Below are 10,268 nucleotides of genomic sequence, written 5' to 3'. Positions count from 1 at the left end.
CCTCTCCATTTTTGCCAGCTGCTCTTGAAATAATGATGATGGTTTTCATTGCCCATATCGGTTTTTTTCGGCACGTATTACTTCATAATCTAATGCCTTTGTTTAAAAAACACCCATTTTTACGACAGGCCACTTGTCACCTCAGCACCATGGTCGTTATAAACCTACTGGCTGTTTGTGTAACTCGATATGGAGTTTTTGAAATTGTGGTAACACCTCGCAGGAGGGCTTACAATCATTGTAAACACTTGTTAGAGCAAAAACTACGAACAGCCTACGAGACGCACGTGCAGATTTCGTGCCATTGCACCGTTGCGAAAACCCACGTGCTGAGGTCACTGGTTTCATTGAACCGAGTTCACGACTGCAGGCGATATTTCAACTCCGATACAGGTTATACATTTGAGAGTTTTTGTTACAGTTTTTTAATTAAAAAACGTTGTCTATGCGATGAGTCGGTTTATAAATTGAACAAACCATTTCTCCTCGGGATTACCAGCGATTGTAAACCCTGACATGAGATGACATACCGAGGGGGCCGTAGGCCTATACAAGGTATTAAAGACCCCTACAACCATACAAACGACCCCACTCTCGTCGCTTCTTTCATTTGTAATAGGCGCCCTCTGGCGGCATGCCTATAGCTAGTGACAGGATTGTAATCGGAGAGTACTGTTCGAACCCTGTTCATATTATTTCGGTCTTTGCGTTGTGTTCTACTGTGATCAGTCATGAACAGTGTACTCTCTCGAGGTTCTATGGTTGGTCAGGTTCTCAACTTTGCTAAAACAAAACTAAGACAAAATCATAAATTAAATGATTTATTAAACTTAACAAAATGTACAAATTAACAGTAAATCAGAAAAATACAAAAAGAAAGCACTCACACACAGTTAAACTTTTACTATTAGCCTACATGTCTTTATCGTTAACTGCCTAATTTACAGCCTATTTTCTCCTACACCTACTTCTCCCCCACACCACTATTCCAATAACTATACTAAATAAATACCTTACAAAACCTACATTTTAACTTATTTCTTACTCTCCAATCTATCTAAGTCCTTATTTCTACATGTTTTTCCTACTACTACTTTCCCCCCACCCGACTACCACATAAACTAAACCTACACCTAAAACTAGTCGTAAAGAAAACCTTATTGCCTAGAGGGATGTTCCCCCGTAGTGGGTGTTGTGAACTTACTTGTCGGGATACCCGAAACTTCAGACAACTAATGTCGGTCGTATCAGGCTTCTATACCCATGGAGCTAACCATATTCATTGGTCACGGGTCATGCAATCTTCTAAACTTCCCATTGGTCAAATGATAATTCCTAACATAGCGTGCTCGGCGACACCTATAGAACCGGAAATACGCTACGGCAGGAAGACATGCGGACCTCGCAACCGTCACAGGGAATTCCAATGGAATTTTACTGCCAAACGTGAGTAATAAATAGATTAATTGACTACAAGATAACGACTTCCACCAGCCCTGCTGAAGCACTACAAAGGCCTATAATTTACAACCCTTACCGTACATGAAAATTAAACTTGCCGCCATACTACCCTAAATTACGATCTATTTTTAGCCCAACTACCACACATTGATTGGTATCGGTGAGCCGTTGTTTTTCCACTTTTGTCCATCACATTTTACAGGGTGATATTGCCATTTTGCTCATTCCCTTGTAAAACTTTTATTGTTGAGACACAGTAAGCTCCTTCGTTGAGATTTTTGCTGTTCATCGTGTTGCTCATTTCTAAGTCATTTAACGTTTTGATTATGGATGTTCTTAACAATAATGCTTGTTTTCAATGGTTGGCCTTTGACAATTGCAAGGTCCTGGTAGTGGACCCGACACTTGCGGGCACTCTACGAGGCCATTCGGCTCGTATAGCTGAAGGTCAGCGCACCTGCTCGACCATTAGCTGTCGAAATTTTTCTCCCATTTTGGAGGGTGGTTTTGTATTTGGCAGGTTTATTACCCTGCCTAACTGAACTCGGTAATATGGATGATGCGGCGCTAGGACAGGTGACGATACGAGCGGAGTATTTCCGAGCACAATACCTGTTCCTTGCCTGTGTGTAATCGGCAATATCCAGACCGGCCCCATTTCAAACCATGGAAGCATGGGCAACGCGGGCCAGCCATATCTTGCCGATACATCTCATAGCGTCTGTCCAATTTTTTGACACTCTGGAAATAGAGTATGGGCTGCCGTCGTGTCGAATTGTGCGTCATACGGCTATTTCATCCACCTACAGTGCCCCATTAGTGGCCCGTGTGGTATCTCAGACACGGAGCAGATACCAAAGGTGATTACGACAGCCTCTTTGTGTCTACTGCAAGACTCTGGTTACTTTTGAACTCGGGTTGGCTGTACAGATCGTCCCGTTGCCATGTTGCTTTGCAACAATCCATAAAGCGTGCTCTCTCCGTTTTAGGTCGTTACCTATGTAACAGGACAGGCTTTGGGCACTTTAGGACACCTTAGGACACCATGACTTTGCGTTGTGTTTCTTTTATTCAGAAGATATTAATGCCGAAAATACTAAAATAAAGTGTCTATGGTCCCTCTGTCTGTCCTTTACGACCTCAGTTCGTTGGATGTAGGGAGGTGATTCACAACAAAATATAATCAAGTTTCAACAGTTTATTACAGAAAAACAAACAAAACGAAAAAAAACCCAACTGTAACAAAATATAAATACGAACTCAACAATTACAAATCAATCAATCCTATTCCTAACTAAAATTTACATTATTAAACCAAAAATCCTACTTACTTATACCTTAAAAATAAAACTCGAAAGCAGCCTAAAGCAAACGAACAAATCCCTCACTAACCCACCTTAATCCCTACAGCATCCTCAACACAGTCTATGAAAACAAACCACCCTTCCAAACTTCCAAACACAATCGGTCAATGTAGCTACATCACATAGCTGACATTATTTCCTGATTAAATCCACCCGTCTAACCCAGCTTTATAACAATTTTCCCAGTAATTCTAAAGTTGCCACATAATTTAGATCTTTATTGCTTAATATCACTAGGGATTGGGGAAATGTTCGTCCTCCGAACACGGTAATTCGGTGTGGTCTCCCTCACCTGTAATGATCTTCCCGATCATGCAAGACAATGAGAGCATTTGCGCCTATCTCTTATATACTCGCAAGGACACGTAATCTCTGGGTCAACACGTCTAAACGGTGCAGCCACTGGCTAATCCAGTCTGTCACCAACCAATCGGAGCGCTCTTACCATACGACCCACGACTGTAAACACTAAATCGGCATGCAGCCGACAAACGCACGTGCCCGCACGTGGGGCAAGATCTGAAACGTGCTGTCCCAAGCGAACTACATATCGGTAAGGAGCTATTAACCACGTAAATGCTACCATCTATCCTACATAATCAGAGGAAATTTCAATATTTCTACACCTAGATTCCCGCTAAACATCCCCGAGGTTTTTTGTCCGGCGTGCGGAGCCCCTGACGTGAAAGGGCGACTTGCCCTTCAGGAGATATTTACACACATACGTTTTTCATGGTTATCTAATAATTGCTTAATATAAACGTTATTCTGGGTCTATGGTCGTCTAGTAACTGTGTTTCAATGTGTGCTCTCAGTCTTTCCTTTTATAATTATATATGTTCTTCGTTTTGGTGTTATTAACTGCAAAGAATTTGCTGAAAGTTGTTAGTTAGAATTTTATAATAGTTTATCCGACTATACTGCTGAAACAGTCCATGGGTTTTTGCGATTTGTTCGTGCTTAGTAATGTCTTTTTATTATCATATTGGTCTACGCAAGTGAACGTGTAATGAGTAGTCCAGAAATTCGATTCCTGCCGGTATGTTCCTTATATGTTTAAACATATTTTATTCAGATTGAAATGGATTGGGAACAAGTTATCCAACTTAGGACTCCCTTTCCATGGTATTTACAAAAGCTTGTAAGTAAATCATATACAGGGAAAACAGAAAAGAAGATGAGTGTATAGCTAACAAAAGAAATTTACAAAAGAGATACGAGTATATATTTACATTAAAGTGTTACCCAAATCTCTTTGTATGACGTAAAAACATTTGCACTGCCTTAAAGGTATGTTGATTTTCGATAATGACAAACATTCATTTCCGTTTAACATCAAATTTAAATCTAATCTAACATTTATGTTCACGTCGTTCTGTAAAATGTTATCATTAACATAGATTTTCTTTGGTGGACATACAATGTACACTCTAATAACTAATGAAATGCGTCTTTACATGGATTACCACATTGACATATTGGATCAAATTTTAACACTATTCTGTATAAATCATAATTGAACTGGCTTTTCATGTATCTTAATCTTAAGATGTATCTTAAGTTTGATAAATATTCAACTTTCTAACACCATAGGAAAAATATGGAGGTGCAATAACTTGCTCTTTTTATATGTATGTCTTGAATTGGGATGTAGATTTCTACCTGCTGCAGGAATAGTGTTCCATAACCTTACAGTTGATGGAATATAAGAACACGTTGAGTGTTTTAATCTTGTATATGTACTCAACATGTTCTTTTATTCCATGATCCTTTTATCCAGATATGCATATGCCAGAAGACTATAATTGTTTATATAGTCTTATTTGTTTCTGAGCTGCAGATGTCACATCTTCATATGTATAAATATTCTATAGTTGGTATGGTACTATTCACTTGCTGATCGTGAATTACTAGTATTTTTAAGTGTTGTAGATGATGGCCGTAGTCCTGCACCATGACCGTGGAATATATTTATTTTATGAAAAAATAATAATCTAGAAACGCATACAAAAGCAAGTCTAGCCAGCTCAAGCTAGCTCTATTCCAAATATTTTTTTATTTTTAGAGTCAAGAAGGATATTGTGTAATATAAGATTTCAGAGAGTAAATGTTAGTAAATACTCACTCACTCACTCACTCAAGCAGTGTCAAGAAAAGTCTACCTCTCTCTGCGTCATCCCAGCCGAGGTCCAGACTGTGTGAACAGGCCGTGTGTTCAGCCATTAACTTTTCTGTTAAGGATTCAAGAACGTTGAACAGCGTTCCGTCAATTGACTTCTCGAAACAAGAGAGGAGCCAGTGAATTCGATTGGGACCAGCGACAAATGAGCTTTAGTGAATGGTGGTGCCATATTGTGGCCATGTGCAGTGACATTTGACATTTATGTATTGCTATTAATTAATTCTACATTGTATTTGAATAATATTTCGTGATGATTATGCTTTGTGGTTATACGAAGTAACATAGGATCATTTCTCTTATTCTTTACCATGTATTTTGACTGGGAGAGTATTCGCTGTTTTCCGGATCTTTATAAAATTTTGAAATTGGTTACAATTTAATATATGGAATGATCGATCATGTTTTACTTCTATTGTGTTTATTGTGATTGTATTTTACATCTCAGACCTGAACTCATGCTTATGTCTTCCGAGCTGTGAGCAGCTCTTGTCCACAGGCGGTGGATTTTATAAGGTTAAAATGCGCCTCAAAAACATTAGAAAATGGTAACAAATGAAACCGTTTATAGCGGCAAGGAGCAGATACAGAGAGACAGAGGAAGTAATAGATGGAAGACATTTCGTGACCGATCAGCATCCCCGATGACCAATCAGAACGTGAGAGTGTGCATTACTAGACGAAGCGACAGTAAAATCCCTGATATATGAAGGACGCAAATTGAAATTAGCATCTGTGAACGCTGGTTGCTTTCATTGACGTCAATATTTTCGTTAACTAAATGTGTAAGAATATAGCCCTGATTTTAATGGATATAAAACAAAACCGAAAACGAAAAATGGGAACAGTCCGTTATTTCGTGATACTAGGAGGTAATTTTTACCAATCATTTTTGCTGAGAAATGGAAGACGAGCTCCCGTGTAATACTAATTTTATGAAACGAGTAAATAGTTGTGGTATCTGACGAGCGAAAGCACATCATTTCACGAGTTTCATAAAATTGGTTTTACACGGGAGCGAGTTTCGTATTTTATTTATTACTTGCCATTTATAACGTTTTTAGAATTATACTGTTGAGTATGAATAGGCTGACACCTACATGATCCACGGCATAGTCCAATTGAGTTTAACAGAATAATACTTCAAACACGTCAAAAGTTGAAACGTATGAATTTAATACCACAAAATTATCGTAGGCCTAAGGCTATCGCAACTCACATACTTAAACAGACTAACGACGGTCGTTGCGCTACAATACGATCGCCTTGAGGAACGGGCCTTGCACCTCAAAGTTTACAATAGCGTAACAATACCCGATGACGTAATTTGTAGAATTTTGTTGCAAGATCCATCGGCGAAACAATGCCATGTGACGTCAACCTAGCAACAAGGTTGCTGGGGTCATCGAGTGTGCATAAGCTCCTCCCTGTGATCTATCAACTCCACACGCAATGTAGTTGAATAAGCCAAGGGATGTTGAGAGCTTTCAATATTTGTTCTTGAAACGTGTTCCGAGAGTACATAAGCACGCGTTTTGGTATTACACAATGTGTAATACAGCTGTATGTTTATTAAACGGGTGATCTCTTCACTCACGGACAAGTAATAAATAGAGAATCTCACCCCTGTGTCTTTTGATATCAAATATATCAACGAGTGTAGCAGATCCATTAGTGATGTCATTTAATTGTGACGTCATGGTAACCCGTGACGTCTCAATGTCTACAAAGCATTGTCATGCAATTTCATTGCCGCGATATCTACAATGTAGATATCGCTAGATCTCCCCTAAGCGATATCTGCTGTGGGAGCCAGTTTGGGATGAGAGATGTTGGTTCCTAAACTACTCTAAAGTTGATGCATGAGTGTGGTGCTGGAATGACGTCACATTTAAATCGCTAGTGACGTCATCTTGCGACAATGCGTTCATATGACGACACGGTCATAAAGGGCTTTTCTCAAACAATGAAGACAATGGAACAATGAGTGAGTGAGTGAGTTATATTTAAAGTCACATCGGCAATATTGCAGCCATATCGTGACTATCAAGGTTTAATGTTTATAAATACAATTATACTTAAATAAAAACCTGCCAACGAAGGACAGTAAAAAGTACTAGACTTATCACAGAAAAAGATTTTAAAACTAGTATGGGATCATAAAAAAGGATAACACTTATACATAACAATAACATGATAAAAACGGGCTATAGATCGCCAGCCCCTGACAATGGAACAATGAAACGAACTAGCCAAACAGTATAGGACTTAAATTGTAATGCTCAGAGAACGACTGAAAATAATAATAACCTCTATCCATTGCGTGGCCCGACGTGTAATATTGTCAAAGTCGTTACAGACGTAAGGTAATGCTTCAACACCACCGGCACAAGAACAGTGTCATTCAATCACTCACATAGCGTGTGTGTCTTGTTAAAGGCGCACTGACCGGTCACTGTAGACCTGGATGCGTGATGTCACGACATGTCGGGACTGGCCCAGGGGTGAGGTGTTGTCACACATCCGTGTCACGCCAAAGGCACACTGCAGTGTCACCTGAACAGATGTCCGATCATTTATGCTACTGTCACAAATAAAATTTTATCTGTGCGTCGCCCCCGGTCAATTGTCGTTTCACCCTCCTGGATAATTGTCTCTGTTCATAGATACAAACAAAAAATGTTTGTGTTTGAACATAAACAAAAGAGGTATATGGGAGGATTTTACCCCCAAAATACAAATGTTATCAAAACCTTACGAGACTGACCGGTCATGAGATACTCATTGGTATGATACATCTAATATTGCCAATGATAGCGTAACACATACATCACTATCGACTTGCCATTTCTTGGTTGTTAAAGTTATAGCCACCATCAAACATGGTTGTCTATTTCCTTTTGCCTGACAGTTTTTTGGCTTGACACGTGTTCTTAATAAAGTGAGTGAGTTTGAGTATGGTTTTACGCCGCTTTTAGCAATATCCCAAGGCTATGGCAGCGGGGGGCACCAGATATACGCTTTAACCACTAGACTACCTTACCGCCCCTGTGCTTAATGGGGGATCAGGTGACATATTCCTTTGACTTCCTTTTTCTTGGTACAATGAAACACCGTTAATCTGGAAACCCCACCCATCGGACGTTTTTGTTGGGGGCGAAGTTTCAGTGTATATCAGACATTTTTTTCTTCTTCCACATTTTCTCATAGTATTCATACATATTGACAGTATATAAGTATGTGTGCGTTTGTTGTTTAACGCTGCACCTTGCAGTATTCCATCTCTATGACAACGGTCCGTAACTTGACCAGACAATCCAGTGAGGGCCATCATGATAATTGATCCAGGCAGTTGCGATACGACGACATGCAATTAAACAGCGAGCCTGACCACCCAGCCATGTAGTCGCCTCTTACGGCAAGTCTGGCTTGCTGGGGACATATATTATATTCTTTCTCAGAATTAATCTTACAAGTACATAAACATTAGGTTAATAAACTTACTGATGGACATGATAGAGTTGTAAAACATGTTTTCTTTTCAAACAATGGAGGCAAATGGACCGACGTGTAAAACCTGTTGTGGTCGCATGTGGAATAGGCTATCGCTTTTGTATTAGCTTAATATTCCGCAAACTTCATTTAGAGCTTTCAATTGTAAAGCATTATATATTTTGTGAGACATATTGTTTTTAATGATGACGAAAGATTAAATCTTTAATGACTACAGTAATAACATTTACATCATCATTGTGTGGTAAGTCACGCGACGAAACACTTTCCATATTCACAAAACATAAATGACACCAATATTTACGTTTGTTTGTTTCTTTGTTTGTTGTTTCTACTGCTCAAACGGGGTGGTCGGGTAGCCTAGTGGTTAAAGCGTTCGCTCGTCACGCCGAAGACCCGGGTTCGATTCCCGACATGGGTACAATGTGTGGAGCCCATTTCTGGTGTTCCCCGCCGTGATATTGCTGGAATATTGCTTAAAGCGGCGTAAAACCACACCCACTCACTCACAAAACATAAATGACACCAATATTTACGTTTGTTTGTTTCTTTGTTTGTTTTTTAACGCCACACTCAGCAATATTCCAGCTTTATGACGGCGGCTTGTAAATAATCGAGCCTGGGTCAGATAATCCCGTGATTGACACCATGAGCATCGAACCACGCAATTGGGATACGCTCATATGCAATCCACTAAGTCAGCGAGCCTGACCACCCGATCCCGTTTATCATGTTGATCATACAGCCGTAATCTACTATAAGTTGTATTACCCTCTGTGTGAAATCTTACTTCCATGTATATTGTTTAGATCAATTTGAAAATATACGGAGAATGACGATGCATATTACCAGGGCCCGCTTGCACAAAGCGATCTTAGCGCTAAGATGATCGTGACTCCCATACTTTAACATAGGCTTACAATAGTCTTAGCGTTAAGATGGTCGTAACTCCCATACTTTAACATAGGCTTACAATAGTCTTAGCGCTAAGATGGTCGTAACTCCCATACTTTAACATAGGCTTACAATAGTCTTAGCGCTAAGATGGTCGTAACTCCCATACTTTAACATAGGCTTACAATAGTCTTAGCGCTAAGATCGCCTTGTGCAAGTGGGCCCAGGTCTGCCACGGACGGCAATTTCCTTATGTTTTAGGCTCTACGCACCAGCTTCATCACAAGCCAATGTTAATATACATGACGCGACGCCGTTTCGCTGTAAGGAGCTTGAATTGCAAAACTTACAGAGATTGCCATGACAACGGTGTATACTGTTTCCAGTTGTACAACGATGTAGCAGGGCACATGGACATTAGTTTGACGTCTTTTGGTACAATTTAGACTAAATCCTATAAAATATCTTCGCATTCTTATAATTAAAGCTTACATTAATACCTTACCTGGCAGGCGTTCAGCACGGCAATGATAAACTCACGCAAACATGTCCGTGACCTTGAGATTCTGTCAAATATTATTCGACCATTTCAGTCCGCCTTATACATGTTGCTGGAATATTGCTGAGTGAGGCGACTAAATGAGAAGGTCATGTGCATGTCTACATCTGATTACACTGTGTATGCCACTGCCTTCCATGATAACAGCCCCGGGTGAAGATACCGGGTTAGAATTTGCCCTCCCCAACCCATGCTTGTCGTAAGAGGCGAGTGAAGGGATCTGTCTGGCGCTAGGCATTAATGGGCTCCCCCCCCCCCCCCCCCCCCCCTTTCACTACGACCACGGATATCCCGAATC

This window comes from Haliotis cracherodii, unplaced genomic scaffold, assembly GCF_022045235.1.
Source record: "Haliotis cracherodii isolate W230 unplaced genomic scaffold, xgHalCrac1.p SCAF_17, whole genome shotgun sequence".
NCBI classification, from domain to species: domain Eukaryota; kingdom Metazoa; phylum Mollusca; class Gastropoda; order Lepetellida; family Haliotidae; genus Haliotis; species Haliotis cracherodii.
This window is presented reverse-complemented; position numbering follows the sequence as displayed.